This window comes from Mustela nivalis, assembly GCF_964662115.1.
Source record: "Mustela nivalis genome assembly, chromosome: 15".
In the NCBI taxonomy this organism is placed as follows: domain Eukaryota; kingdom Metazoa; phylum Chordata; class Mammalia; order Carnivora; family Mustelidae; genus Mustela; species Mustela nivalis.
In genome coordinates, this window is record NC_139034.1 from 30,341,186 (window position 1) to 30,369,000 (window position 27,815).

At 54.0% G+C, this 27,815-nt stretch overlaps 2 pseudogenes across 2 annotated transcripts; one reads left to right on the forward strand and one right to left on the reverse strand.

The window, feature by feature from the left end:
* Nucleotides 1-777: 777 nt before the first annotated feature.
* LOC309849187 (calpain-8-like) lies at nucleotides 778-27,815 on the reverse strand (annotated as a pseudogene). The gene is made up of 11 exons: nucleotides 27,423-27,815; nucleotides 23,092-23,161; nucleotides 20,705-20,794; nucleotides 10,164-10,282; nucleotides 9,483-9,616; nucleotides 8,621-8,789; nucleotides 7,695-7,784; nucleotides 5,933-6,018; nucleotides 3,954-4,028; nucleotides 3,234-3,393; nucleotides 778-938 (listed from the first exon to the last, which is right to left on the reverse strand). The product of its transcript is annotated as a calpain-8-like (transcript).
* LOC309849238 (NEDD4-like E3 ubiquitin-protein ligase WWP1 pseudogene) lies at nucleotides 13,486-17,677 on the forward strand (annotated as a pseudogene). Its single transcript has one exon. The product of its transcript is annotated as an NEDD4-like E3 ubiquitin-protein ligase WWP1 pseudogene (transcript).

The following is a 27,815-nucleotide window of genomic DNA, read 5'->3' on the forward strand; positions in this document are numbered from 1 at the left end:
CCCCAGGTGCCCCCCATGATTCCAGGTGGACACTCTTGATTGTACGCAGGGCGCCTTCCGGGGGTTCGTCCCCGTGAGCAGGATCTGGTCTGGGGACATCAGGCTCTAGGTGGGGTGGAAGGGCCAAGCTGGGAGAGAAGTGAGTGTATTTATTTGAAATTCTTTCTCCCGCCATCAAGCCAAGATTAGGTTTCAACCTTTTTCCACCATGAGAGATGCACATACCACATCCTGAACTCTAAAACTGTAAGTTCCAAGGTGGAGGGAAGAAAGGGGCCACAGGGGGTATGAGCTTGGCAACTGACTTCTTATCACAACACTTCTTCATCATGCATTAATGTATACTGAGATGTTGGGCCTCCAGCTGGTTCTTGCTCTTCCTGATTAAAATTGTATCTTTCTCAAGAAATTCATTCTTCACAAAATTACCTAACGACAGCCACCATGAATCCCTCCGGAATTGGTTACAAGGAGTCTTTGGCAGTATAAAAAGTAGATTGTGATTTGTTCCTGGCTGGGCTTATCGAGCGCCAAAGGCCTTGCTTCAACACATCTGTGAGGTGCACTGCAGCCTGGACAGGGCTGTGGTCCCCAAGCCAGAGGCACCCAGACCAAAGGTGGCTGTGTGGCTCCCTCGCCCCAACCATGCCTGCCTGTCTCAAGGTCGCCCAGCTCGGGAGGAAAGGAGAGTCTACAGCCTCCCATACCCAGCCTCCCTTCCACTTTCAAATGCCGTGTGCCCCCCTTTCTTGGCTCCTGTCCCCTGAGAAGCCTAGACTAGATGCTGAGCGTACCCTGTCCTATCCTCTTCCGGCACTGACAATTCTTCTGCATCAGACCCAGCAGCACCATGCAGTGGGGTTCGCCGACGCCCCCCTCCTGGCTGTCATCCACTTAGGCCAGATGGATTCCGAACTGGGGATTGGTCCAGTAAGTGGCTGGAGGTCTCCAGGAGGTCGCCGGGCATGGTTTCCCTCTTGGGGAGGCGGGAAAGAACACAAGGGAAGAGCCTTGGTCGCCCCAGAGAGGGCGCAGCTGGCAGTCAGTGGGCCTGGGCAAGTTTTGCTCACAGCGTGGCCAGCACGCCCTCCTTCCCTTCCCCCCTCCCCTCCCACACACTGGCAGACGCACCCCGCGGCATCCGGAAACTTTGCACAGCGCCGTCTGACTGGGAATACTCGAGGTCTGATGGGCCAGGGCTGCCCTGGAATGCTCACGAGTGACCCCCAAGTCTTCCAGTTCTAAGCTCCTGGCCCGTGAAGATGAGCCCCTCTCAGGGAGGAATATCTCGGGGTGTGAGGGGAGTCACGTCTCAGGAGGCCTCTGCTCACAGGCTCTGGAGACAACGGGTCTGGTGGGCGTCTTGTCCCCTCCAGCCGTGGGGGCTGACCCTCTGCCCCTCAGCCAGATGGCTGGAGCATTGAGATACCATCTCTCCCTGGTAAGTCACTGAATATGCATGAGAGGTAATTAAAAAGAACACAAGCCACACCACCTATGGGTACTCTAAAAGATGGCTTCCCTTCAAAGAGAACTTTTTAAAACTCTTTCAAAACAGCGACTACACATTCCGAGGCACAGAGAGGTCCAGCGGGTCAAGGGAGGGCACAGAGTCGGGCGGCAGTGCATAAATGAAGAAGAGGGGCCTCAGCGGTTTTGAAATACTGATGTGGCCAAGGGGAGGACAGCCTGTGGGGGTGGTCCTCACATGCCCTAAATGAGGGTCCAACTCGATGAGATAACAAGGCATGCACAGGAGACCAAGAGCCATGGACTTAACCAGAACGTTTCCTACTCAATCCTTCCTCTCCACCAGAACCTCCATGTGCAGACTGTCTGGGGCACAAGCGCGGACTGCAAGGTCAAGTCACTGCAGCTTCCCAGGTAGACGTACAGAACATCATTACGAAAGGGCCAGGCACAGTCGGTCCCTTCCAGACAGCTAGGTGACTAGGTGACTATGCCCATGGGGTGGAGATGGTGATTGGGGGCGGATACCTCAGGGGCGCCCCCGATGGTTCCGCACTGCCAAAGCAATCCGGGCCCATCTCTTACCCATTTTCTAAGTGCTCTCTAATGGTGGACGTATTTTAACTTCTTCCAAATGCAACCTCATGGCAATCCCTACATTGTTTTGTTTACTCCTTAACAGAACTGGAGGAAGAGAATGAGCTACAAAAATAATGCCCTACACTTACAGAACACCACGGGTTTACATTGCGCCTTGCCTGGTGGGTGTTAACCCTTCGTTGTGCGGACCAAGCAACAAGGCGCCGCAGAGGAAAAGGAGCCTCCCAGGGCCCTGCAGCTGGTGAGCCAAGCTGCTGCCAGGCGCGGAGCTCTGGGCTGGATGGTGGGCGGTGGGTGGGGAGTGCAGAAGAGACACAGGGTAGTCCGGACCCAGCCTGCAAGGACATGGGATTTTATTAGGACTGGGAGCGCAGCCCTGCAATGATCAGCATCAGAGCCCGGAGCGGGAGGCTGGGTGGACTGGGGCCTGGGGGGCTGGGGGCTGGGGGGACAGAGGGGCTGGGGGGGCAGAGGGGCTGGGGGGCTGGGGGGGCAGAGGGAGCAGGCTTTGCTTTCCTTTATTTCTCCTTCGGGAGGTGGGTCGTTTTTTCTGCATCTTCTTCCTACTGCCTCGGCTGTCTCGGCCCAGAGAAGCCTATGTCGGATGCGTCAGTGATGTCCAGGGAACCGGGGAGGGCTCCCCACCCACAGTGAGACGAAAGCCCCCCAGTTAGGGCAGAGGCAGGGGTTGCCCAGATATCCTCCCAGGGTGGAGCTCCAGTGGCTCCCATAGGAGGAAGGAGTGGCCATCACGGACCCCCAGGCTCAGGCCGCTCTACCCCACCCTCCGGGTTCAGCTAGGGCACACAGAATTAGCATGGCGTGATCTACTGGAGCAACACAGGGTCCACGCATCTCAGGGGGATGCGTGTCCAGCAGGGACCGGGAGAAGAGTGAGAAAGGAGCACGGTGAGCAGGAGGCATCCTTGGGGGGCAGGGGCAGGTGGGGGAAGTGTGGAAGCTACAGAACCCCGTTGGCTGAGCTCCAGCCTCAGCTGGGGGCTGCAGAACCATTGTCCACCCTGCCGCCCTGGCCTCCAAGCCCAGGGAGAAGCTGGGCCCCTGCGGGGCAACAGGAGCCAGTGAACAGGCCGAGGCATTGCGCAGCCCAGGGGGGACAGGCCAAAAGGACTTGGGGCCCCGCAGCCCTCCGTCCAGCTCACCTGGGAAGTTGGTGTGGCCCCCAGGGGTGGAGCCCTGCATCAGTGGCCATTGAACAGGACCAGGTCCCATTTGTGTAGCTCCTCGCTACTCAGGGAGGCTGGGGAGAAGTTGCAGATCTCCAGCCGGGAGAACTGCTCCAGGAAATCCAAAAATGACATCCTGGGGGCAGAAGGATCAGAGGGCTCTGGGTTCACGGGGCAGGTTCCAGGACAGAGCAAGGGACCAGCTCTGGCCCTGTCATATCTACGGGGCCACTCTCCAAGTCCCTGGCTACCGTTGTCATCTCTGTTTCATTAGAGAGCGCCCTTCGCACGTCTAACAACCAGGCAGAGGGACAGAACAGTAAATGGGCCCTGCCACTGGGGCCAGGCACCTCGGAATCTGCAGAGACTTAAGTCCTCCAATTTAAGTCTGCCCAGCAGAGATGTCCCTAAACCATGTTCAAGGGACGTCCCTGTCATCTGTCCTAGACCATCCACAAAGGAAGTCACCCTGTCATGTGGCTAAGCCCAACTTGCTGAGATGGGATTGGTGCTCTGCCTCATGAGGGGGAGGGGCAGCAGAGACAGGGACACATGCAGTCCCTGAGGTCGGACAGCCTAAGGGTAAAGGGGGAGAAGAAGGACGCCCCCAGCAGGAGCCACATGGGCTTCCTGAAACCCTGGTTGCCTGGGGAGTGAAGCCGCTAGGAAGGACAACTTCCTGCAGATGGTGCTCACCAGAACTCGCCATCCTCCGCTTTCTTATCCAGGTCCGCCTTCTGCCTGGGGTCTATGTCATTTCACTCTGGGGCACTGGAGGAAATCGTAAAATTAAAATCTTTAAAAAGAGAAGCAAAGGTGGTCATTTGTGAAAGGTTCGCTGCAGCACACAGTTTCCTGAAGCTAGATGGCCCCCGGAGGGTGGAGACGGTCATGAGCCAGACCCTAGCAGGCCGACAGTGGTGGGGGAGGGGGACACACATCCCGGGAGGGATGCGGACCGACCACATGGACCACAGTCATGCAGCTGGGACATTGCCTTAATTTTACTGCCAGGGAACCTTCATTTCTAGCTGAAACTGCCACACTCCGTGACACGGCTGCAGGTCCAAGAGAAGAGGGATGAGGCTGCCTGTCAGGCATGCACCTGGTCCATGGGCTGGTTGTCATTCTGGCTCATTCCTCAGGTGAGGACCCTGGGGGAGTCGGACACTCTCTGGGCATAGGTGCACCATCCGTTTCCCGAGCCGCCAGTGACAGCCATCAGGCCCAGTCGGGCAGCAATTTTCCTGAAGTCGTGTCACCTGTGAGGCCTCCTGTTATGGCCTTTCCGTGGCGATGGCCATATATGTCATAGACGTATATTCAAATGACGTCTCAGCCTCCTGCCTGACCTTTACCAAGCTCGGTCTCCTGAAATAAGTGTGCAGCGTCTAGGAACCGAATGGTATAAAAATGTCCCTTCCCTGGATGCCTTCAACAAACCACAAACCCTGCCCTCCCCCAGGAAAGTCCAGCCACACAGGACCACAGGGGTCATGCAAGAGGACACCCAGGATGCCTTCAGCTCAGGGAAACTTTCACCCATCAGACCCAAATCTCAGAATGTTCTTGTTGTAAACAAAGATTAGACAACTTAGAGAATTCTGGATCTGAATCAAATCTCCCAATTGGGTTTTGAGCCTAAGACAAATTTAGATTGTTTAAGTTACCTGGACATTGGGCTGACTTAGAGCTGTGGCTCAGAGACCCAGTGTCCTCCTGCCCCACCGGCTGCTACAAAAATGGTCCCAGCTGTGTCTCCAGCTGCTGGAGTTCAGCTCTCACCCCCCGACACCACCCCTTTTGCACCTGCCCAGCCTCTCAGAGACTGGGCGCGTGGGAGGGGGTGTTGTCAGGGAAGGAGATGGGGTCACAGAAGCCCTCTGGGCAGCTTGCTAAAGAGCTGTCGGCTGAAATGGCCAAAAGACAGAGCGTTGATTTCGTTCAGCGGGGGCGCCCTTCCCGGGCAGTGGGCCGAAAGGAGGTTTTGGGTTTTGCTCCAATGCGGGTAGCGGAATCAGTGTCTGTTGCCCTCGGGACCTACCTCTCTCTGTGGCACACACCTGAAGGGAAGTGTGCGGTGATGGGCCATGTCCTGCCATTTTGGCAGGCAAGGGCGGGCAGCACAGGGCGGCTCCCGAGCACTTAGGGACCCCCCATTTCCCAGGTGCTTCCTCAGTGGCACGAGGCCTGGGTGAGGGGAGCCTGCCTGCCCCCCCCCCATGACCTTGTCAGGAAAGAGCGAGCAGCCCTCCCAGATGCCCACCGCTGCCTGCCACCAGCTGGCCCCGAGGGCCGGATCCCGCTTCCTCCACTGGGCACTGGGGGCTTGGCCTTTGTCTGAGAGACGTCTGAGAGATGGTCTGAGTGGGAGGTGCGGGATCTCATGGGTCCGGCCTCCCCTGGCAACCACCACTGTGTGGCAGGTGGGAAGCAGGAAAACATTCTGGAGACAGAGCTGCCAAGCCTGCAAAGGCCAAGCAGAGCCCCAGAGGCCAGACTCCAGCTGCCTGCGGCGTGCTTTGCTCAGCAGGAGCCCAGCAGTTCTCCTTCCTGACCCGACTGCTGGGCTCTGAAAACGCGGCCGTGCTCACGGGGCCCCAGGTCTCATGAGCGCTGTGTTTTGTGAGCCACCTTTCCACAGCACGGGGTGAGGATGGGGACCAAGAACCTACTCGTCACTCCAAGCCCCTGTCCACTCCACTTCGCCCCACGGGTTCCGGAGTCTGATGAGCTTCTCGGGACGACCCCGGAAATCCACCTGCAAGGTCCACATGCGGAAGCACCTGAGCCTCTGGGCTCCCCTGCCTGGCGCCCCCGCGTCTGCAACCCCCCACCACGCCCTCGTGACCACCTCCTTCCCTGACCCCTCGCATCTGCCCCACACCCCTGCGCCTGCCCCCCACTGCATCCCCACGTCCACCCCCTACTCCCCGCGTCCACCCCCTGCCCCAGGCCGCCACACCTTCCCCACACCCCCGCATCTGTCCCATGCCCACCGCCCCCGTGCCCCACGTCCACCCCCAGCCCCAGGCCCCAGCACCGGCCTCACGCCCCCACGTCTGCCCCCGTCCCTGCGTCCTCCCCACCACCTGCGACCCCATGTCTACCACCACCCTTCGTCTGCTCCCTGAGGACTTACACTTTCCAAATGTCCCCAAAGAGCCACACCCTTGTTTTAACACATGTTTTCCAGATGTGGCCAACTGCTGTTTTCCACAATTTGGTTTGTTTTCCACAAACCATGTGTCTGGCTCACAAACAAGTTCGTGTCGGCTTTTACATGCACTCAAATTTTGTAATTGACTAAGACTCACTGCTCTTAACCCACCAGATGAAATGACAATAAGCACACACAGCACGGTGGCCAGTGTTCGGGGAGCACCCTCTGGAGGAAGCACACATGGGGCCAAACACTGCAAACACACCAGCACCGCCCTGAAGCCCTGTGGCTGCCCCAGGAGCTGGGTGCCGTGGCTACCTCTCTGGGACAGCTCAGGAATCCTAGATGCAGAGGGAGCAGGTCACTGAGGTCAGGACATGGTGGAGGGGGCATGGGCACCCAGACAGCGTGTCTGCAAACACACCTGGAAGCTCGCACTTACTGCCTTCCCTGCTAGAGCCCCTGTGTTCACATTCCGCGCACACACACTCAAAGGATGTCAGGTGTTGGGTGTCCCACTCCCCTCTGTGTCCTCCGTCATGCCCTCACCCACGCTTACACATGTGTGTTCAGTCTCTGCTTGGGAAATGACTTTACAGAAGAGCGTGTTGGTGAATTACAACACTCGTGCAGTTTTTATACACAACAAAAACTGAGATCCCGTCTCATTTCCCTTTTTGCTTGGCCATCGGGAAGCCCAGAGCAAAGCTCATTTTTCGAGGGCAGCCCTGTCTCTCACCTCCATTGTCTGGTGGATTTCAGTTTCATGTTTTGATTGTGTCTGCACACGTCACTGTAAGTGACTGCAAACGCTTTTTCCAAGTGGGCAGAATATAGTAAATAAACATCGTGAAAACTACAGTGCGTGCTTTCTGCTTGCACGGCTCCTTCTCCATTGGGCCTCATCCTGGGGCAGCCGACATCACTGCCTTTATCCCCTTTGGGGTCCTACGGGTTTCCACCTGTGCACACGCACCTCTTAACCCACATAGAAAATCTAACGGACAATCTCTACAACCTCCTCCCAAACTGCCCTCCCACACCAAGCCTGTCTCATCTGCATGTCGCTGGAGCCCAGGGAGCTGAGGCACAGACGGACAGCGGGATCCATCTCCAAGGGGGAGAGTCCAAAGGGCCCATGAGCAAGAGGGACCCATGCACGGGTGGCGTCCTGGAAGCCAGGGAGGGACCTCAGCAGACGGGAGGCTCTTTGTGGTGACCTGGACGCATGCAGTATCACAACCTGCTACCCTCCTCTCTCTTCCAGCTTTTACCTCTTGGACCCCAGTGATGGAGTAGGCATGACTCTTCACCAGTTTCTGGCAGGTGGTGGTCTCCGCTCCTGCTTCAGCTGCACTGGAGACCTGGTTGGGGATGAAGTCCACAGAGGCTGGCCCTGACCCTGACCCTGACTCTGACCTCGTTGGGGCTGGCCGCTGGGGGACACTGGAGTGCAGGTGCAATGGTGACCTCAGTGACCTCTGAACAAGACTGCAGCTCCAGGTAGGCGCTATGTGGCTCGGGGGCCGGAGCATGACTTACAGGATTTAAATGCCACCAGACACCAGGTTGTCACCTCAGGTCCCCGAATGATCCCCTGCCGCTTGAAGAAGTCCAGTTATCCAGGATGGCCGCTCTGGGCCAGACTACTTCTCCCGTGTCTCCCCCTTCCTCATCCGCAGGCCCCCCTCTAGGCCCCACATCGTCTCCCCACCAGGCAAACCCTGGAACTGAGATTTGGCAGAGATGTACTGTTTGCGTGCCCAAGGCCACCAGGTCAGGGACAGAGAGGGGCAGGAACAACACACCAGCTCCAGTGTCCATGCCGCCCCGGGGCCCAGACCACCAGCCCCCCCACCCAGGCAGCACATGCACCCTGGCTCCAGATCCGCTCCCCTTCTTCTCAGGGATCTCCAACTCCATCGGGTACCCCCCCACACACCCACCATGTATCTGTTTCCTAAAGCTTCATGATCACTGAGCAGGGAAGGGGCAGCAAAGGTGGGATGCTGGATCCAGGGGTCAGGTCTCTGTTCTTGGGCCATTCCCTGGCACTGCAGACTGCGACTCCCACGATGTACCCACTTGCTACCCACTAATAAGGTCTGGGACCCCTCTGTCCCCAGACTTTCCCACAGTTCAGCCCCAGATGCTGCTGTGGCCCCTTCCCTGCCATGCAGTAGGGAGCAGGGAGACTCACGTCAATGGAGCAGGCCAGCAGGGACCCCGCGCGGAGGGCCTTCCGGATGATCTGAAACGGGCGGGCTGGGGGCTTCTTCAGGTCATAAAACTCAGAAATGCCTCCAGTGAGATTCTCAAACCCCTCCACCGTGGACCCTCCAGTGAGAGCCTCATAGGAACCGTTGAGCCTGCATGGAAAGAAAGAAAATGTGTGTCATTTGCAGAGGAGGGGCCCACGTGGGCTGGTGCTAGGATGCAGAGTGGGCTGGAAGATAAGAGAGGGCCCTTTGCCAGTTTTGCTTTGGGCTGACAGGGAGCTCTGGCTACCTCCCACCAAGCCACCCCCCCCCCCTCCAAGTCCTGTAGGAAGCCAAATGCAGCCTTCGCAGCACGGACCCTGGCTTCCTGGGTTCCTGGGGGTTGGAACCCTGGGCAGCCATGGGTAGAGAGTGCCCCGGGGGCTCACTCCGGGAAGAAGGCTGGAAAGGTATGGGGTTGCAGGACAGGGTAGGCGACACGCATCAGGAGAACTCACAAAGGCTTCCTGCATGGAACTCCAGCAGAAAGGGGGCAGTGAGAGCCGGACGGGGCCTCAGCACCGAAGTGCATCTGTTCCTTCCTCGTTATGGTTGTTTGAAAAACTCACCTTAACCTAGGAACTGACTTTGGGATTTGAAGGAGGAGAATGGGGAGGCCCCAAGAACCTGTAGGGCTGACCCCCCCACCTTGATCCACACCTCATGGGGGCAGGGCTGAGCTGAGAGCTACTGGCCCCAGTGTCCAGGTGCTGGGGGGACTCGGCCAGGCACCCCGGGTTCAGGGTGGGGCAGGTGCCATCCTCGGGGACACAGGGGTCTCCCGGCCCTGTACCGCTTACTCACTTGGCATAGGCCTTCTCCAGCAGTGCTCCCCAGAACTCGGTGCCCGTCTCTGAGTGCAGGAAGAGCAGCTCCCCATGCTTGGTGGGCAGCCTGTCATCCACGACCACTTCCACCCACTCGCCGTACTGCCAGAACTGGGGGGCAAGGGACATGGGGCGGAGGCCCCTCAGACATCACCCCATGTGGAGGGCCGAGCTCCAAGCCCCCCCAAGAGCAGGATCTGAGTCTTCCATCCACACCCACCGGAGAGGCCAGAGAACACAGGACACGTGGCATCCAGCGTGTGAGTGATAAGCAAAGGCGCCCGCGTGGGGGGGTCTCTGGTTTGGGGATGTGAGAGGGACCCAAGCCCATGGGAAGGATTCCCACATGACACGGTCAGAGCAGCGAGGGGGGGCTGACACATGGAGTACCTTCCTGAACCATGGGTGTCCTCTTCCTTACAGTTTTCTTAACAACATTTTCTTTTCTCTGACTTGCTCTATGCTAAGAACACAGTGTATAACCCGCTTGATCTATGAAACATGCTTGACTCCACTGTTTATACCCTCGGGAAGACTTCAGGTCAGCAGCTGGCCACCAGGGGTGAAGATTTGAGGGAGTCCAAAGAGACGCCAGATTTCTGGCTGTATCCCGACCCCCACGTAGCTGCAGGGCCACCATGGGCCCCAAGCACAGTACCTGAAAATGGAAGATCCCTGAGTAGTTCTGCTGGAAACTCCGGTCCCCAGGGACCACGCGGCGAAGCAGCCTTTCATTCAGGGTTAGGGAGGCAAGGGCGGCCAGCAGCCAGGAGTCACCTGCACCCAGTCACAGGGACACACCGGTCAGGCCTGCCGCATGTCCCTGCCCAGTCTGACATTTAGCGCCCTGCTCCGTCCAGCCCACGTCACCTCGCCCCCTTCCAGGTCAGATGCCCCATCATCCTCCCGTGTCTGAAGGTCACGGGTGGCTCCTGCTGTGTCACTCAAAGTCCCGTCCTCAGGACGGGATGTTCTCTGCCCGCCCCTACATCACAGGACCCTGACCATTCCACCCCTAAGCACCAATGGTTGGGGTGGAGAACGCAAAGAAAGAAGACAGGGCGGATCCCACTCATGTCTCCAGCTTTCATCCCTTTGCTCCCACCAAGAACCTGCCCTCCAGGCAAACTCTGATGCCCTGGCCTTTCCCCTTGGGCAGTGGCTACTTTGTTCCCTCCCCCAGCAAGAGCTCACGGCTCAGCCACCTGCCCCTTCTCTCCAGCAACGAGTCACTCTGTCTCTTTGTGTTTCCTTAAGACCGGACAGTACCGAAACTCTGTGCACCGGGCCACAGCACCCACCCGAGCAGCCGCTACTGAGTAGCGCTTTGGCGGCCTCCCGGGGTGACCTCCCGGGGCCCTCCAGCCAGCAGGGATGTGGACTCCTGGTCTGGCACCCCCAGCAGGAGGCTGACACATAGGGGGGCCCGGCTTGACGAATAGCTAGTGTCCGAATGACTCGATGGATTTGTCTGGAACAAATGCCCAGTGGCCCCTGTGTGTTTGCTCCTGAGTCGCCCGGTCTGTGGGAATGGGGAGCCCAAGAGGACATGCACTAGGCATGGCACTCCCATGTCCGCCAACATCTGCAGCAGGAGAGATGGCGAGTGACAGTTCCCAGCACAGGCCCCGGAGGGATCTGACAGAGTGACCACTCTGCAGCCCCTCTGACATCCACCCCGCAGGGCACACGCATCCTCGCAGCCCCTCTGATGTTCTCGAGCCTGGCTGAGCTGTCTCCATCTACCCACCCAGAAACTCCTCACGCATTACAATTCAAGGCACGGAAACTCCGCGTCCCTCAGTTGCTGACATCAAACAGGGCTGCCCAGCTGGAGGAGCTTAATTTTCTTTTCATCTGCCTCACTCAGGACACTGCACAGGTCCTCCTGGCACTCGGGCAAGCGCGGGGCTCCAAGGGGGGGTGTTTGGATTCCTGCCAGAACTGTCAGGCGTGAGTGGACTGTTGGTTCAGGAACACATCCAAATCAGCACATGCCCCTTCAAAGTCCTCTTGGGGGGATGGACTTCTATTCTGCTGCTCAGAACATTTCAGGAACTTGTTTGGGGACCTGCCTTGAAGCCTGTGGCACAATCGTTGGGTTCTTCTCCATAGGGACATGGCTTTGACCTTGGACCATAGTTTTAATTGCCAGAAGCAGCCAAGAGGCATTTGGATACAAGAGGCTTTTGGTGGCGAGTAAGGTGGGTGGAAAACCTGGGAAATACGTTGATGGACGAGTCCCTCCTCGCCAGCCACCTTCCAGTCAGATCTGGCTGTAGGTTAGAGTTTGGACTAACTGTAGAGCTAGAATGGGGGGGTCCTGGGTCACTGACCTCTGGGAAAGTCAGGGAACTACCTAAGCTTTGTTCTTCCTATGTTTTATTTGGGTAATACAAGCAATGGGTTTAATAGTTATTAAAACAATAAAGAGATTTTTTAAAATTACGCTTAAATACTGACCCCCTAGAACCTTCCACCCCCTCCACCCTAAGGCCTCAGGACTTCCAGTAAATAGCAAACAGACCCGAGCCCTAACAATGAGGGTCTCTGCTTTTAAGTCCACCAAGAGACAGTCATCCTGAGTTAGGCTTTGTTACAACAGAAAGTGCTAAATCAGAAATTCCCTTTAGGTCTGAACACCTAGTGTTATTATAAATCATAGGTAGCAAGAACTCAGGGTCCAGCTTATTGGGCACTTCCTAATTGCCAAGGGGAGAAGTAGAGCTGCCCCTGGGCCACTGGCTGAAGGACAGGTGAGGGAAGCAGGGACAGAGATGAGGTCAAGTGCTGGGATCTCTGCAGTAGCCCCTTTATGAGGCTGATCAGTGACAGGAGCAGGAATAACAGTTAAGCCACTACTTGGTTGAAGATGAAGCCTAAGTGGAGGGCATTCATGGGGGCTGTGAGGGTGGCACAGAGCCTGGAGGCAGAAAGGAGGAGAGACGGCAGCCTCAGGGACGTCTGCATCCACTGATGGCAAGGAGATCCAGGCAGGGTGGTCCCTCCCCAGAGTGGTGGTGGCTGCAGGGTGGGGCCTGGGAGCCCCCTAGGGAGAACAGGCCCGACCCTGCACAGTTGTACCCCCCTACGGCCACCCAGGACCCCAAGGACAACTTTGGCATAAGTACTAGCCAGCCCTGGAGGCTGTGATTTATAAAAAGAAACGCAGGCTGGGTCTTAGATCTGCTTCTGGGCTCAGAGCTCCAGAGAGGCTAGGCAGTCCTCTTCTGCACAGTGCTTTTGTTATGTTAACGAGGTGGCTTAGGAAAGCCCCTAGGTGACCCAAATGGTTGCCAGGAGAACCAACCCCAGTGAGTGGGTTGGACATTTAAGAGCCATCCCATCCTCTGACCCTGGGACCCATCAGCAGTGGTGATTCCTGATTCCATCAGGCCTCTGTCATGAAGCCTTCAGAAATACCCAGAGGCCGGGGCTCACAGTGCTCCTTGGCGCACACATGCAGGTTTGGGCAATCAGCGTCCCTTCCCCAGACCTCATCCCATGCCTCTCCTCCATCTGGCTGTGCCTGAGCTGGATCTCTGGGAGGAACCCGTGCTCTGGGGAGTGAGATGTTTCCCTGCGACGGGTCGTGAGGCCCTCCATCTGCAGCTGATGGGTCAGAAGCACAGGGGGCTGCGGGGGAGGACAATGGGAACAGGAGCCTGCGGTCTGAGATATGGGGGGATCTCTGGCCTTCCTCATGTCTGAGCCCATCTTGGGGAGGCTGGAGACTGGCCGCCCTTTAAGAAGTAAGAAACCGGGCACAGCGCGCGATGCGGGGCTGGCGGGGAGGCGCGCGCTCGCGGCGCGGCGCCGTCTACGGGAGCACGCGGCGCGCTGCTGAGGAGGGAGGTGTGGGGTCTGCTGGGGGTGGCGCGTGGCCTGGGTGGGGTTGGGGGGAGGGTCGGGAGTCGTCAAGCGTGGCAAGCGGGTTCCAAGTGGCTGCAGGCGGCCTGGGCTGGGTGGCTGCTGCCGCCGCCGCCGCCGCGCCTGCTGCGAGATGGCGATCTTGGGCGCGGAAGGGGGAGGGCGCGCGCCGCTGGAGGAGGCGCTGCTGCTGTGGCCGCCGACCGCCGGGAGCCGACAGCTTTGCGCCGGGTTTGTCTCCTCGCTAGACTATGAGCTCCTTGAAAGAAGGAATCGTGTCTTACTCATCTTTATATCCCCAGTGTCTAGCACAGTTCCTGGTACATGTATAAGCTGAATATTGGGACATGGCCACTGCTTCACCAGGGTCTGATACTAGTAATAATCACAGTGGAAGGTTACAGTTACAAGTAACTGTTTCTAGTGCCAAACTAAAAAGAAAAAAGAACTGGTTTGGAACAGCAGTATATACAGAAGTAATTGTAGATGGAGAAATTAAGAAAACAGCCAAATCCAGTAGTTCTTCTAATCCAAAATGGGATGAACAGCTAACCGTAAATGTGACCCCACAGTCTACATTGGAATTTCGAGTTTGGAGTCATAATAGTTTAAAAGCCGATGCTTTATTAGGAAGAGCAACAATAGATCTGAAACAAGCTCTGTTAATACACAATAGAAAATTGGAAAGCGTGAAAGAACAATTAAAACTTTCTTTGGAAAACAAGAATGGTATAGTGCAAACTGGTGAGTTAACAGTTGTGCTCGATGGACAGGTGATTGAGCAAGAAAATCTAACAAACTGCAGCTCATCTCCAACCATAGAGATACAGCAAAATGGTGATCAGCCTTACGTGAAAATGGAGACCCTTCAACAAGACCAACCTCCAGGTTGGCTGTTGAAGGTACTAATGGAACAGATAATCATGCACCCACAAGCAGTCTAGTTCAAAACTCATGCTGATCATATGTAGTTAATGGAGACAGCACACCTTCATCTCCGTCTCAGGTTGCTGCCAGACCCAAAACCACACCAGCTCCAAAACCACTCACATCTGAGCCTGCCAATGACACTGTTAATGGAGAATCATCCTCATCTGCACCAACCGATAATGCTTCCACCACGGGTACTGCAATAGTATCTGAAGAAAATGCCTTGTCTTCAAATTGCACTAATACTACTGTTGAAGATCCTCCAGTTCAAGAAATACTGACTTCCTCAGAAAACAATGAATGTATTCTTTCTAACAGTGCAGCATTTGGATCTAAAACGAGAAGTACTTTAGACCTTGCTGCCTCTAATTCTGGAAATAATTCTGCTTTTGAGGCAGCCAAATTAAGACAGCCAGATGGGTGTGTGGAACCTGTACGGCAGCAGTCTGGAAGTACCAACACAGAAACGTTGCCATCAAGGTGGGAACAGAGAAAAGATCCTCATGGTAGAACTTACTACGTGGATCATAATACTCGAACGACTACGTGGGAGAGGCCACAGCCTTTACCTCCAGGTTGAAAGAAGAGTTGATAATCGTGGCAGAGTTTATTATGTGGATCATAACACCAGAACAACAACCTGGCAGCGGCCTACCATGGAGTCTGTTCGAAACTTTGAGCAGTGGCAGTCTCAGCGGAACCAATTGCAAGGAGCTATGCAACAGTTCAACCAGAGATACCTCTATTCGGCTTCAATGTTAGCTGCAGAAAATGACCCATATGGGCCTTTGCCACCAGGCTGGGAAAAAAGAGTGGATTCAACCGACAGGGTTTACTTTGTGAATCATAACACAAAAACAACCCAGTGGGAAGATCCCAGAACTCAAGGCTTACAGAATGAAGAACCCCTGCCAGAAGGCTGGGAAATTAGGTATACTCGGGAAGGTGTTAGGTACTTTGTTGATCATAATACAAGAACAACAACATTCAAAGATCCTCGCAATGGGAAATCATCTGTAACTAAAGGTGGTCCACAGATTGCTTATGAACGCAGCTTTAGATGGAAACTTGCTCACTTCCGTTATTTGTGCCAGTCTAATGCACTACCCAGTCATGTAAAGATCAATGTATCCAGGCAGACACTATTTGAAGATTCCTTCCAACAGATTATGGCATTAAAACCCTATGACTTGAGAAGGCGATTATATGTAATATTTAGAGGAGAAGAAGGACTTGATTATGGTGGTCTAGCAAGAGAATGGTTTTTCTTGCTTTCACATGAAGTTTTGAACCCCATGTATTGCTTATTTGAGTATGCTGGCAAGAACAACTATTGTCTTCAAATAAATCCAGCATCAACCATTAACCCAGACCATCTTTCATACTTCTGTTTTATTGGTCGCTTTATTGCTATGACACTTTTTCATGGGAAGTTTATTGATACTGGTTTCTCTTTACCATTCTATAAGCGTATGCTAAGTAAAAAACTGACCATTAAGGATTTGGAATCTATTGATACTGAATTTTACAACTCCCTTATCTAGATAAGAGATAACAACATTGAAGAATGTGGCTTAGAATTGTACTTTTCTGTTGACATGGAAATTTTGGGAAAGGTTACTTCGCATGACCTGAAGTTAGGAGGTTCCAATATCCTGGTGACTGAGGAGAACAAAGATGAATATATCAGTTTAATGACAGAGTGGCGTTTTTCTCGAGGAGTGCAGGAACAGACCAAAGCTTTCCTTGATGGTTTCAATGAAGTCGTCCCTCTTCAATGGCTGCAGTACTTTGATGAGAAAGAATTAGAGGTTATGTTGTGTGGCATGCAGGAGGTTGACTTGGCAGATTGGCAGAGAAATACTGTGTATCGACATTATACAAGAAACAGCAAGCAAATCATTTGGTTTTGGCAGTTTGTGAAGGAGACAGACAATGAAGTAAGGATGCGACTATTACAGTTTGTCACTGGAACCTGCCGTTTACCTCTAGGAGGATTTGCTGAGCTCATGGGAAGTAATGGGCCTCAAAAATTTTGCATTGAAAAAGTTGGCAAAGACACCTGGTTACCAAGAAGCCACACATGTTTTAATCGCTTGGATTTACCACCATATAAGAGTTATGAACGACTAAAGGAAAAACTTTTTGCGATAGAAGAGACAGAGGGATTTGGACAAGAATGAATGTGGCTTCTTGTCTTGGAGGAGCTCTTGCATTTAAATACCCCAGCCAAGAAAAATTGCACAGATAGTGTATATATAAGCTGTTCATTCTGTACAGTGAATTTTCTGAACCTCTCCAAGTATAAATATTTTTTGTTCTTCCACAGAAATATGCAAAACAGTTTATCCTTTTCTACTTTATTTATTGTACCCTTGAAGTAACTGACCAGGAAAAAGATCATCCTTAAATTTTGAAACAAGCAAGAGACTTTATTAAAAATAAGTATATATCTATATAAGCATATAAGATGGTGGCTCTAGTTTTATAGAGCTCCAAGTATATTAAACACGACTGCCGTTCATTCAAGAAATAATCTGGATTTGCTTTACCTTGTTTCTAGTATCCAGAGGAAAAAGTACAAATTGCTTCATGATCTTCTCCCTTATACAACACCTTTTGAGGGTGTTTAGTTGCATGGCTGTTCAGGAAGGTATTAAGGGCTTAGGCCAAATCTTACTTTGAGTATGTTAAAAAAAAATGCTGCTGGCTTTTCTGAAGGACAGGCATTTGAACCTGTCAGCTCGTTTTAAATAAATACAATAGTTGAAAATTTTTCCTCTTTGCTACATCACTAATACAGTCAAAGTAATGAATGAAACCATAATGTATATGTAAGTCATACACCATATCTGATGCCATTTAGTTTATTCTAGAAATTGGAAAGAATTCATTAAGCAGCAAAGAGGTTTGTTTACATGTTACTTTGGGATGCTAGGTATTTGTGGAGTTAAAAAGAGTCAGGTACTTAAGTACTTTTGTTTTTAAATCTGTGATGTTCTTTAAATTTAACTCGTAATAAATTGATGCAGTTTGATACTTAGGAACATATAATAAGGTAATGTGAACATTTTTGCTTTTGTGTTCAGAGTTTTGGTTTTATAAAACCAGATGGACTGAAGAGTTGTATAAGCATTTGAACACGCAAATGAAAACTATTTTCTATTAGTGTTCATATATCCTCATTCCTCTTAAATTCATGAAAATTTTATGATCTGAATTATATAGGCATATTAAAGACTCTTTTGGTCCCCACCCCCCTTTTTACATAGATCATTATTTTTGTCCTAATAACTTTTTAATTTTTCATTATCAAGGGCATTTGCTGAACTACAAAGATGTATAACAAATTAAAATCTGATGCGAATGATATCAATGCTATTTTAGCAAACTGGGCTTCCTTATTAACAAAAATTGCAATTTCCATTTGTATCATTTCAATATGCAGTGTAAATTTCAGGAAGTTAAAAATTTTTTCATAACCACAAACTGACATCTTGCAATGTTATCTGTAACATATTTATCTGCTAAGTACATATGGAAAATACTAGTATATAATTTAATTCCCCTAAACAGTTTTTGTTTTGCCAAAATTTTATTTTTCTACATACTAGATCGTGTTCTGCACTTCTATTCAAAGTTCATAGTAAAGACGAAATAAAGGCAGTGATCCACTAAAAAAAAAAAAAGAAAAAAGAAAAAAAAAGTAGAAACCACCCAAAAAGGTGAACCAATGAGAAACATTGATCCAAAAGAAAGGGGAACCTTTCGGAGACAGTTTGCGGTCAGCAAGAGACAGGCTGCAGGCAGGGAACTGTCCAGGGGAGCAAGCAACTCTGTGCCACCACACGTCCAGCCCTGACATGGATGCTGACCTGTTCATATGGGCTTGTTTGTCAAAATCCAGCTTCGGTGTGCCCTGGGGTTCACAGGCCAGTGTGATTCGGCTCTGACGCCTGCACCAAGTCATCTCAGGGTGACCACCAGGCCTCCTCCAGGCCCTCTGAGCCCCATAACTATACCACTCTTCCTTCCCTCTAAACCGCGCCACCGCCAGGCCTCATCCCTGCCTGCACCCCTGCAGAGGCAAAGCTGGACACTTCTGACCTGGGAGACAGCAGCTGAACTGGGTTCTCAGGGCACCACGCTACAGTCCTGGCCTCCTCTGTGGCCAGCCTCCATCCCACGGATGCCCCTCAGCCCTCTGCCCAGGTTCCTCCCAGGGAACAATGCACCTAGCCCTACCGCATCGCAGAGACCTGAGCTTTCCTCGCATCTATGGAGGCCGTGCTGATGGGGTGAGCTGTGGGTCCCCCAAGGAGACGGAGCAAGGAGAGGCTGGGACCAGCATGGTGCCCCTCCTCAGCCCCAGCCCTGCGGACCCAGGGGGCTTCTGATTAGCCCATGTTTCCCAAAACACATCCACTTAGCTCCTGGTATAGAGCCAAAGCCACGCTCTCCTCTGGCAGAGGCAGAGCCCCACAATAAGAGGGCTTAGGCCCCATTCTCCACACAGCTGTTGGGAGCAATCGAATCTTCAGCATCGCAGATTTCCCAGGCTTCATGCACCTAAAATCACGTCTCCAAAGAAAGCCAGGCCTTGGGCGCTGGCCAAACACTACCTCTGATGGTTGCTAAGGGGCTCCCGCCTCTGGGAGGATGGCCTGGCTGAGCAGGAGGGAGCCAGACACCCACCAGGACCACTGCTGCCACGCAATGACCAGCACCCCCACGCTACAGGACAGCATTTGCCACGACACTTGTCGTTGACAGCGGAAGACACAGAGCTCTGTGGCCGCCTCAGCTGATGGGACAAGGAGCAGTTCAGACACACGGGGCAGCAGGCATCCAAGGATGGGAAGCAGGAAGAGGACTTGTCCCAGCACAGCTTCCCAGTGTCTAAGGTCATGAATTCAAAAACAGTAGTAAAATAACAGCAAGAGTAATGAACATGTTCTAACCCCGGAGGAGACCCCACTGTGTGGTGTCAGACCCAAGCACTCTGAACACACGTTGTTGGCGGCGCATCCTGTCTCCCCGAGGGGCACCCGGCACTGCTCTCTGATGGGGAACCCTCACCCACCACACAGGGCAGCCTGGCTGACTCACGGCACTGTGACTCGGCACCTCCAGCAACCCGGCACCCCCACACCCAGGAGCAGCCACATTTCCACTGCGGGAGCCTGGCTCCCGCCCACAGGCCCTCAGCCCCCTTCTGCTCTTTTCATGCATAAAGCCAGCAGGAGGCAGGGCTGACCCCAGGGCTCCTGCTGGTGGCCCCACTTCCTTCCCACAGGTTGAATTCTAGAGCAGTAGAGTCCCTCTGTGCCCGGCCAGCCGCCCGCACTCACCATGGCAACACCCAGGCTTCTCAGAAGCCCTCTTTTCTCCTTGCTCAAAACCATTCAAACTTCTATGCAAGCCGGCAATTAAAAGGCACTTATTCAATAGCTTTTCCAAAGTTAAAACACCTGTAGCAAGAAGCTGTTAAAAGCCTACATTCGGAGCTGTGTTTCCCTGAGACACATGCTAATTAGGTTAAACACTGAGCTCAAAGTAAAAAGGCAGAACAAGGAGGGCCAGGATGCTGTGCCCTGCCCCCCCCCCAGCCCCCCCCCCCCCACTGTGAGCCCCACAGAAACAGCTCGAAGGGCACAAGGGCTTGGGACACAGAGGCCGTGGCTCTGGGCAGCGGGAGCATGACCGTGTGGGGTGCCCGGAACATTCCCACAGTTCTGCACTCATGCTCTGCGAGCTCGGCCAAGGGGGTATCTGCGAGCAATGCTCGTTAAGGCCAGAACATGGGAAGCATTTGAAATAAAATGCCTGTGAATTTCGGATTCATAAAGGCTTCCAGCAGGCGGAAGAGAACGCGTTTTCTCGGCTGGCATGAGGAGGAAAAGGGAGGGCACCTTGTGAGAGGACAGGGTTTTCAGGCCCACGTGGACACTGGACTTCTGTTTGCTCTGTTGATCTTCACGGGTAGGATTGCTCTCCGCGCCTGCATCTCTGGGCCCTGTCCTGCCACCATCCCGGGCTCCCTAAAAGGAGCTCAGCTGGGAAGACGGGGTTCTCGTTTTCTCACTCATTTTAGAGCATCTGCTGGGCCAGCCCACAGTTGTGCAGATGTGGCTGCTCCATCCGGTGAGTGGTGTCCACGTACAGGCCACAACTGTCAAGCACCACCCGGCGCGGCTGTTTACTTGCTCCCACGTGGAAGGGGGTTCCGTGGCCTAGAGAGATCGCCCCGGGGAGCCACGGTTCTAGCATCGCAGACCCACGCAAGGAGCACCGTCTCAGAAACAGACACACCCAATATCGCAGACAGGACGCGAGGTCCCACTACTCATGTCACACACAGCCAGCCTTGCCCCAGATGGAGAGTCCCCAGTAACTCACCCAGACTCCCCTGACAGATGTCTGTTCGTGTGGCTCCATTAAGCAAGGGGGACAAAACACGGGTCACAAGACACCCCGCACTGGTCGCAGCTGGGGTCGGGGAGCTCCACCATCAGAGCAGAGCCTGGAGGAGGCCAAGTCACCTATTGCTGATGACTCTGCAGGCCAGTGAAGGGAGGAGGCCGTAGGGGAGTGCGTGGCCGGGGTGCAAGATGGGGGTGCAGGGCAGAGGTGCAGGGTAGGGGTGCAGGCAGGGGTCCAGGGCAGCAGCCGCAGCAGCCACAGCCTGCCTCCCCACCGTCCACCTGCATCGGTGTGACTGTGCATGCCGTGCCAAACACTGGTGTGAGCGGCGGCCAGAGAAGGGCAGAGGCTGGCACTGATGTGCTCGAACATGACCTCCCTCTCAGACAACACCCCGTTTGCACAGAGAGCATTAGATCCACATTCCCCATGCAGACTACATGCTGTGTGCACTCATTAACTCCCTGATGACGTGCCCATGGCCCCAGGCGCTGACGCTGATGCTGAGGTGTCCGGGCAGGGAGGGCGGTTCATGCAGCTGACCCGCACTCCCTGCGCTCAGGACCGTCAGGGTGGAACCGGCCTGGGGCACCGCTGAGGCCCCCGTCAAGCACTTTCTTCCCTGTTTACCCAGCACGACTGCTGGGTGCCCAGCCTGCACACATAGCCTCACGGGGCAGGCACGAGGGTGACGGGGGGAGGGAAGAAGAGCACAGGCCTCACACTTGAAGTGCGTCCATCCTGTGTGGGAAACCCGGACTGACCTCCATGGAGAAGTCAGAGACAAGCCCAGTGCATAACAAGGGGTGCGAGCTTGTGCGCAAAGGGGGAACGTGAAATGCCTGGGAGGGGCGCGTCTGGGAGGCTCTCCGGGCGGGAGAGGATGCCTGCCCGTCGGTTAGACAGTCTAGGAGCAGGACAGGGGTGTCCAGCTAACCCCAGGCAGACGGTCACGGGCAGTCGTGGGTCTTCAAGGAGCAAAGAGGCCCCTGTGACTGACCGTAAGTGCATCAGAACGCCGGGGAAGCAGGTGGCGGGGCCAGCTCCAGGAACTGGGATCCTGCCCTGCGCTGGGGACCGTGGGTCCTGCAATGACAGCCCCACACCCTACGCAGCGCCACCAGCTCGCGTCTAAGTGGGCGGGAACAGTGCCTTCCTGCTGGCTTTTTTTTCTTCCAAGTAGTAAGAAAAATTCATTCACTTGTGTTTTGTTGAAAAAGTAATATAGGCACATAAGTTGAAAAAAAAAATCTAAGTAAATAATGCCCATAAAACCGAAATCGCTTGCATTCAGAGTGCTCGCTGCTCACATTTCCTTTGTATTCTTTCAGAAACTGTCTGTTCTCATAAAAGCATTGACATGTACATCCGTTTTTATCACAAATGTATTGTACCTCCTTTCCCAGCCCAGAGCGGGCCTTAGAATTTCATCCTAATTTCTGCTAGCTCTTCAACCAGCCCTCCGTGGGCAGACCCTCTGTTCTATTCCTTTGATTTCTGCTTCTGCGGTCTCCAGGGCAATTTAGACCAAGACCCAGCGTCAGCCAAGCTAGGTGTTCTCTAAGCTCCAAATTCAGAAGATGGAGAGATTTGGGAAATTAATAATTAGAAAAGGGAGAGGTAGAGTGCCTGAGTGGCTCCATCCGTGAAGCGTCTGCCTTCGGCTCAGATCATGATCCCAGGGTTGTGGGATGGAGCCCCACATAGGGCCCCCTGCTCAGTGGGGAGCCTACTTCTTCCTCTGCCTGCTGCTCCCCCAACTCGTGCACACCCTCTTTCTCTCTCTCTGTCAAATAAATAAATAACATCCTTTTCTAAAAAGAGAGGGACCAAAAAATCATATTAAATTTCATTTGGCACAGGAACGTGCGGCTTCGTCGGGAAGGAAGGGAAGAGAACACACTGAATGGGGTCTCTCAGACTCTCGCTCCTTAAAAACCCTCTTAAAATAGTGTTCTCTCCTATTACCCGTTCATCCTTCAGTCTCCCGAAATCTGGTTTCTACCTTCGACCAGAACCACAGAGGGAGAACCATTGCCCCGGGTGCTGACTGCCTCCTCCCTCCTCGCCCCTGCTGGAGTTCTCTTCCCTTGGCTTCTGCATCCCTGCTTGCCCTTGTCAGTATCCTCACCTCTCTAAATACTCCTCCTCCATCATCCTCTCCTTCCTCTGCTCTGCTCGCCCTTCAGAGTCAGGGAGCCCTCCACCAGGGTCCTCAGTGCTCTGAATGATTTCACGTCCTACGGCAATGCCACATGCCAGGCACTCCCTCCTGGGACATCACCCAAACCCCAGCCACAGAGTATGACGATCCCCCTGATGGCTCCCCTGAGCCACACAGATCAGCCACCCACGTCACTGACATAGGTCACGTGCTGCCAACCTCAGCGACTCAGAGCTAACGGGTCCATGAGCTCGGCTACAATCTTGCATCTAGTGCGGGAGACAGACTGGTTCATGAGGCCGGCAGCAATTTCGTGGGTTATAGGCAGAATGGCACAGAGTGATTTATAGACAGAGGGGATGTTCCTGTCCTCACATCATTTGTTAGCATAATTCAAAACACCTCTGCCCAGAAATACCAACCAACATGTGCAGGGACTCACAAGTCCTGTGCATCCTCTAGAGCCCACAGAAAGCCCTCGCAGTCACCACGTCCTTCCTGTGGGTCCCACACTTGGGTGGGGGACACAGGGGAAAGTGGCAAGCAGAGCATTTTGGGAGAGGGGGGCCTCCCATGCCCCATCCTTCCTTCTTCATAAGCAGCTTGTGTCTTCTCCGTAATCATGTTTACTGACATGTGGGTAAGGAACTCAGACACAGACACAGACCACAGACACAAATTACTCAGGCTTGTGCCAGGCCCTGACCCAGGGCACGGGGGAGCCCCAGGCACCGTGTTGAGTCCGAGGCAGGAAGTGACAGGGACAGCATATTCTCAGTGACCACGCTCCCCCGGGGCCATTCCGGGAGCTCTGGTCCAGGACTGCGGTACACCCCATGCTGCTGCTACGCTGGTCACCATCGCCACAGTTACGGCACATCACGGCCCGGCACCCCTGCCCCTTCAGGTCCTGGACCCTTCGGAGCTTCCCGCCTCACCTCCATTTCCCCCCCGTACTCCCTCTCTCATTACCACCTTTCCCAGGCCGTGTTCACCCTGAACAAATGCGCAGAGCCTGCTTGGGCCTTCCTGCTCCCGCTCCTTCCCAGCCCTGCTCCAATGTCTGGACCTCCACATCACTGCCCGGCCCCCGTTCCACGGTCAGGTGTAACTGCTTCCTCTGCGAGCTCCCGTGCATGTCGTTGTATGTGTGCATCCCCCTCTGACATGAATAACAGAGACACTCCTAGTACTGAGCTCTGTTACATGCCAGGCGCCATGCGAAACCCCGCATGGTAGATAATGTTATTTCTCCCCTTTTACAGGTGAGGGAACGGAGTCCTAGGGAGCTCGGGAAATCACGTGGCGTCACAGGCCCAGTGAACAGCACGGAAGGGACCAGAACCCGATCCAGCTGACACCCGAGTCTGCGCTCTCAGCCAACTGTCCTACTGTCTCCCTCCGACCACAGAGAGCGCCTCCGAGGCTCTGCGCCCACATGCACACACGACCTGCGCATAAATAAGGCTGAACTGAAAGTCCCCAGCTCATCAGACCAGAGCAGCGGCTGGAAGAAGGGCAGCCGCCCCCGACAAAGCGTGGTCCCCTTATCCGAACCCTCATCTTCCAATGGTCATACCCTCCACGTCTCCCTTAACCTAGGCTGGCTGCTTCCTGGGTCCATTTGGTGTGCTTGACCCACCTTGCTCCCCTCTCTGCATTTCTCCCTAAGATCAACGCACTCATCAAATGACAGAAATGCACAGAGAAAAGTCTCGTCCACTGGGCCGTGCTTGGCCCCATGCACACCGGGCAGCCCTCAAACCACAGGCCCGGGCTGGCCGTGTACATGGCGAAATGGGGAAGCCAAGAATGGAGAGGGCTCTGCGGAGAGCTCCGCTGGTCTCACACACCGCCGTGGAGTCTGCGACAGTGCCGCTGTTCTTGCCCAGTGCCACTGAGAACATCACCGTAGAGTCATGAGATCCCAAGCTTGACCCTGAGGTCTTCAATCTGGGCCAACCTGTCTTCCACCATTAGAAGAAGAGCCCAGCAGACCTTCCATTTAGCAGCTTAAAAAATAGGACAAAAAAAAAAAAAAAATGGGTGCACCTGAGTGGCTCAGTTGGTGAAGTGTCTGCCTTGGGCTCAGGTCCTGATCCCAGAGTCCTGGGATCAAGTCCCACTCAGGCTCCCTGCTCAACGGGCAACCTGCTTCTCCTTCTGTCTGCTGCTCCCCCACTTGTGCTTCCTCTCTCCCTCTTCTTTTCTCAAATAATTTTTTTAATCTTGTAGAAAAATAGAGCAAAAATAGGCAAAAACACCTGGAAGGGGCAGGATGCCAAAATTTATGATTTCAGAAAACATCTAAGTAGCAAGCTTCATTCTATCATCAAGAGGGCAAAAGCATCCACACATACATATTCAGCAGATCCCATCTGCTTTCCCCTCGGGACAGGTCAAAGTTAACACCTTTGTGAGAAGCAGGGCCATCGGAGCACTGGTGTGAAGTCCCCTGAGACCAACAAAGTCAGGTGTCACTCTCAAACGCAGCCAGGGACACAAAAAAGCCAATGACCCCATTTATACATGAGCAAATGATTCGAACAGACAATACTCCAAAGAAGACATCCAAATCGCCAACAGACCCACGAAAAGATGCTCAACATTGCTAATCAGCAGGGATACACAGATCAATGGGGCTCTTGGGTGGTTCAGTCATTAAACGTCTGACTTCGGCTCAGGTCCTGGGATTGAGTCCCACATCAGGCTCTCTGCCCAGCAGGGAGTGTCTGCTTCTCCTTCTCTTCTTGCTTGTGTTCCTTCTCTCACTGTGTCAAATTAATAAATAAAAATCTTTTTTTAAAGATTTTTTTAAACTTTCTTTAAAAAGAAACCAAGAAAATGCATTTTGTTTCTTTTTTTTAAGATTATATTTATTTGACAGACAGAGATCACAAGTAGGCACAGAGGCAAAGAGAGAGGGAGAAGCAGGCTCTCTGTTGAGCAGAGAGCCTGATGCAGGGCTTAATCCCAGGACCCTGAGACCATGACCTAAGCCAAAGGCAGACGCTTAATCGACTGAGGCACCCAGGTGTCCCTGCATTTTGTTTCTTTAAAAAAAAACATCAAAGATAGAATCACCAAATGATCCAGTGACTCCACTTCTGCAGACACCCGGAAGAATCGAAAGCATGGTCTCAAAGAGATATTTGAATAGCGTCTTCGTAAAACCGTGATCCGTAAGAGCCAACGGGTGGAAGCAACCCACAGGCCCCTGGATTCATGAATGGGTGTAAACGCTCTGGAGGTGGTGATGGACAGCTGCAGCAGCGGAAATGCTCTTGGCACACACTTAACATGGTTAGATGGTCTTTCGTTAAGTGCGTTCTACCGCAATTAGAATAAGGAACAGAAGGAAGGAGAGGAGAGACAGAGTGGGGAGGGAAAGCGCAATGGAGCAAGTGATCTCCTTAGGGCCAAGTGGAGTGTCCTCATCCCTGTCTCTCCCGCCCCGGCCTCCTTGGGGTGCTTCAGGTCCACTAGGTTGCAGCCTCCTGACACCCCAGGATCCCATGGCTCGTGGTTGTCCCCGTGGAGCACTTCCATCTTTCTTCCCAGGGTGTCCACGCCTCACCCATGTGCCTGTCTCCCCACCATCTCCATCAGAGTCAGGACCAGAGCTCACTTCTGACATCTCCCTGAGCACCGCCCCCGCCCCCCGACCAGTGCAGGCAGCCCCCCCGCACAAGACACACCTGCCCGTTGAACTACCTCTTGAAGCAAGAATCTGAAACTGATTCTCAGTCTGGATTTTGCCCACACCCCAGATTAACCACACAGGTTTCAGGGGGATGGGAAGGTGGGCCATGGTGGCTGCAGGGCAGAGGGCGGAGGTTGGAGGGGTCCTTCCAGCCGTGGGAACTGTGTGCAGACCGGGTGGGGAACACAGCAAAGGGGCAGAGGTAGCTGGAGCTGGCCCGTGGTCCTGACCACATCTGAAGAGCCCTTCTGTCCTCATGCTCCCTCTTCCACCACTGCCAAGAAGTCAGGTCCCACAGCTCAGGTTTCCCATCATGGTTGAGGAGACAAAAGGGGCCTGGCCAGGAGCTCCAAAGCCTAGTCCCTTGTGGCTCGTTTTGTGGACCAGACACAGGACAGAGCCCTTGATTCACTTGGGCTCACAACCACCCTGCAGAGGGGCTCTGATCCCGCAGCTCAGACCACGTGACAAGGGTCATGGGGCAGGAGGCCATGGGCTGAGGTTTGGGAAGGACAGTTCTCCATCCCTTGCCCTTGGGCACCATTTCACAGAGGAGAAACGAGAGCCTCATAGAGGTCACCTGTGCAAGGAAGGCCCGGCTGGGGTTCAAATCTAACTTGTCTGCTTCCAAAGTCCAGGAATGCTCTTCCCTCCGTCCCTTGCTCCTCCAAAAAGACTTTAAAGGAGGGCGAGGGTAGGGGGCGGGGGAGCTATTCTAAAATACGGACCTGGAAGAATGATTTCTCCCTCAAAGAATGACTTCTCCCTCAGCTATTTGCCTGAAGAAGCGACAGCCCTCTGTCCCAGGAGCAGGCCTGGCTACTCACCGTGGGCCGTTTCCAGACAACACCTTGGGTTTGCGGGGAGTGTGGCCCCAGATCCTTGTAGCCCAAGGCAGACGGGCACGCAGGGAACTCTGGATCCTTAAAGAGGACTCCTGAGTCCAAGCACTGTCGCCTCAGGCTCTCAAAGTCCTGGCCCAAGTACTTCATGGCTTTCTGGCGGGAGCCAAGACCTTCGGCGGCCGTCCGCCGCCGGGCTACTCTGGCCACCGGGGCTGACATGGCCATGGGCTCCGTGGGGGACACAGGAGACGCGGGGCAGAGCCGCACAGGGTTGTCCGACACCTGCCGCTGGGAGGCCAGGCGGCCGTCACCCTTTATGCCAGGGCCTGCTCCCGAGGGAAGTGAGTCACAGTGCAAGCAAATGTGTACCCACAT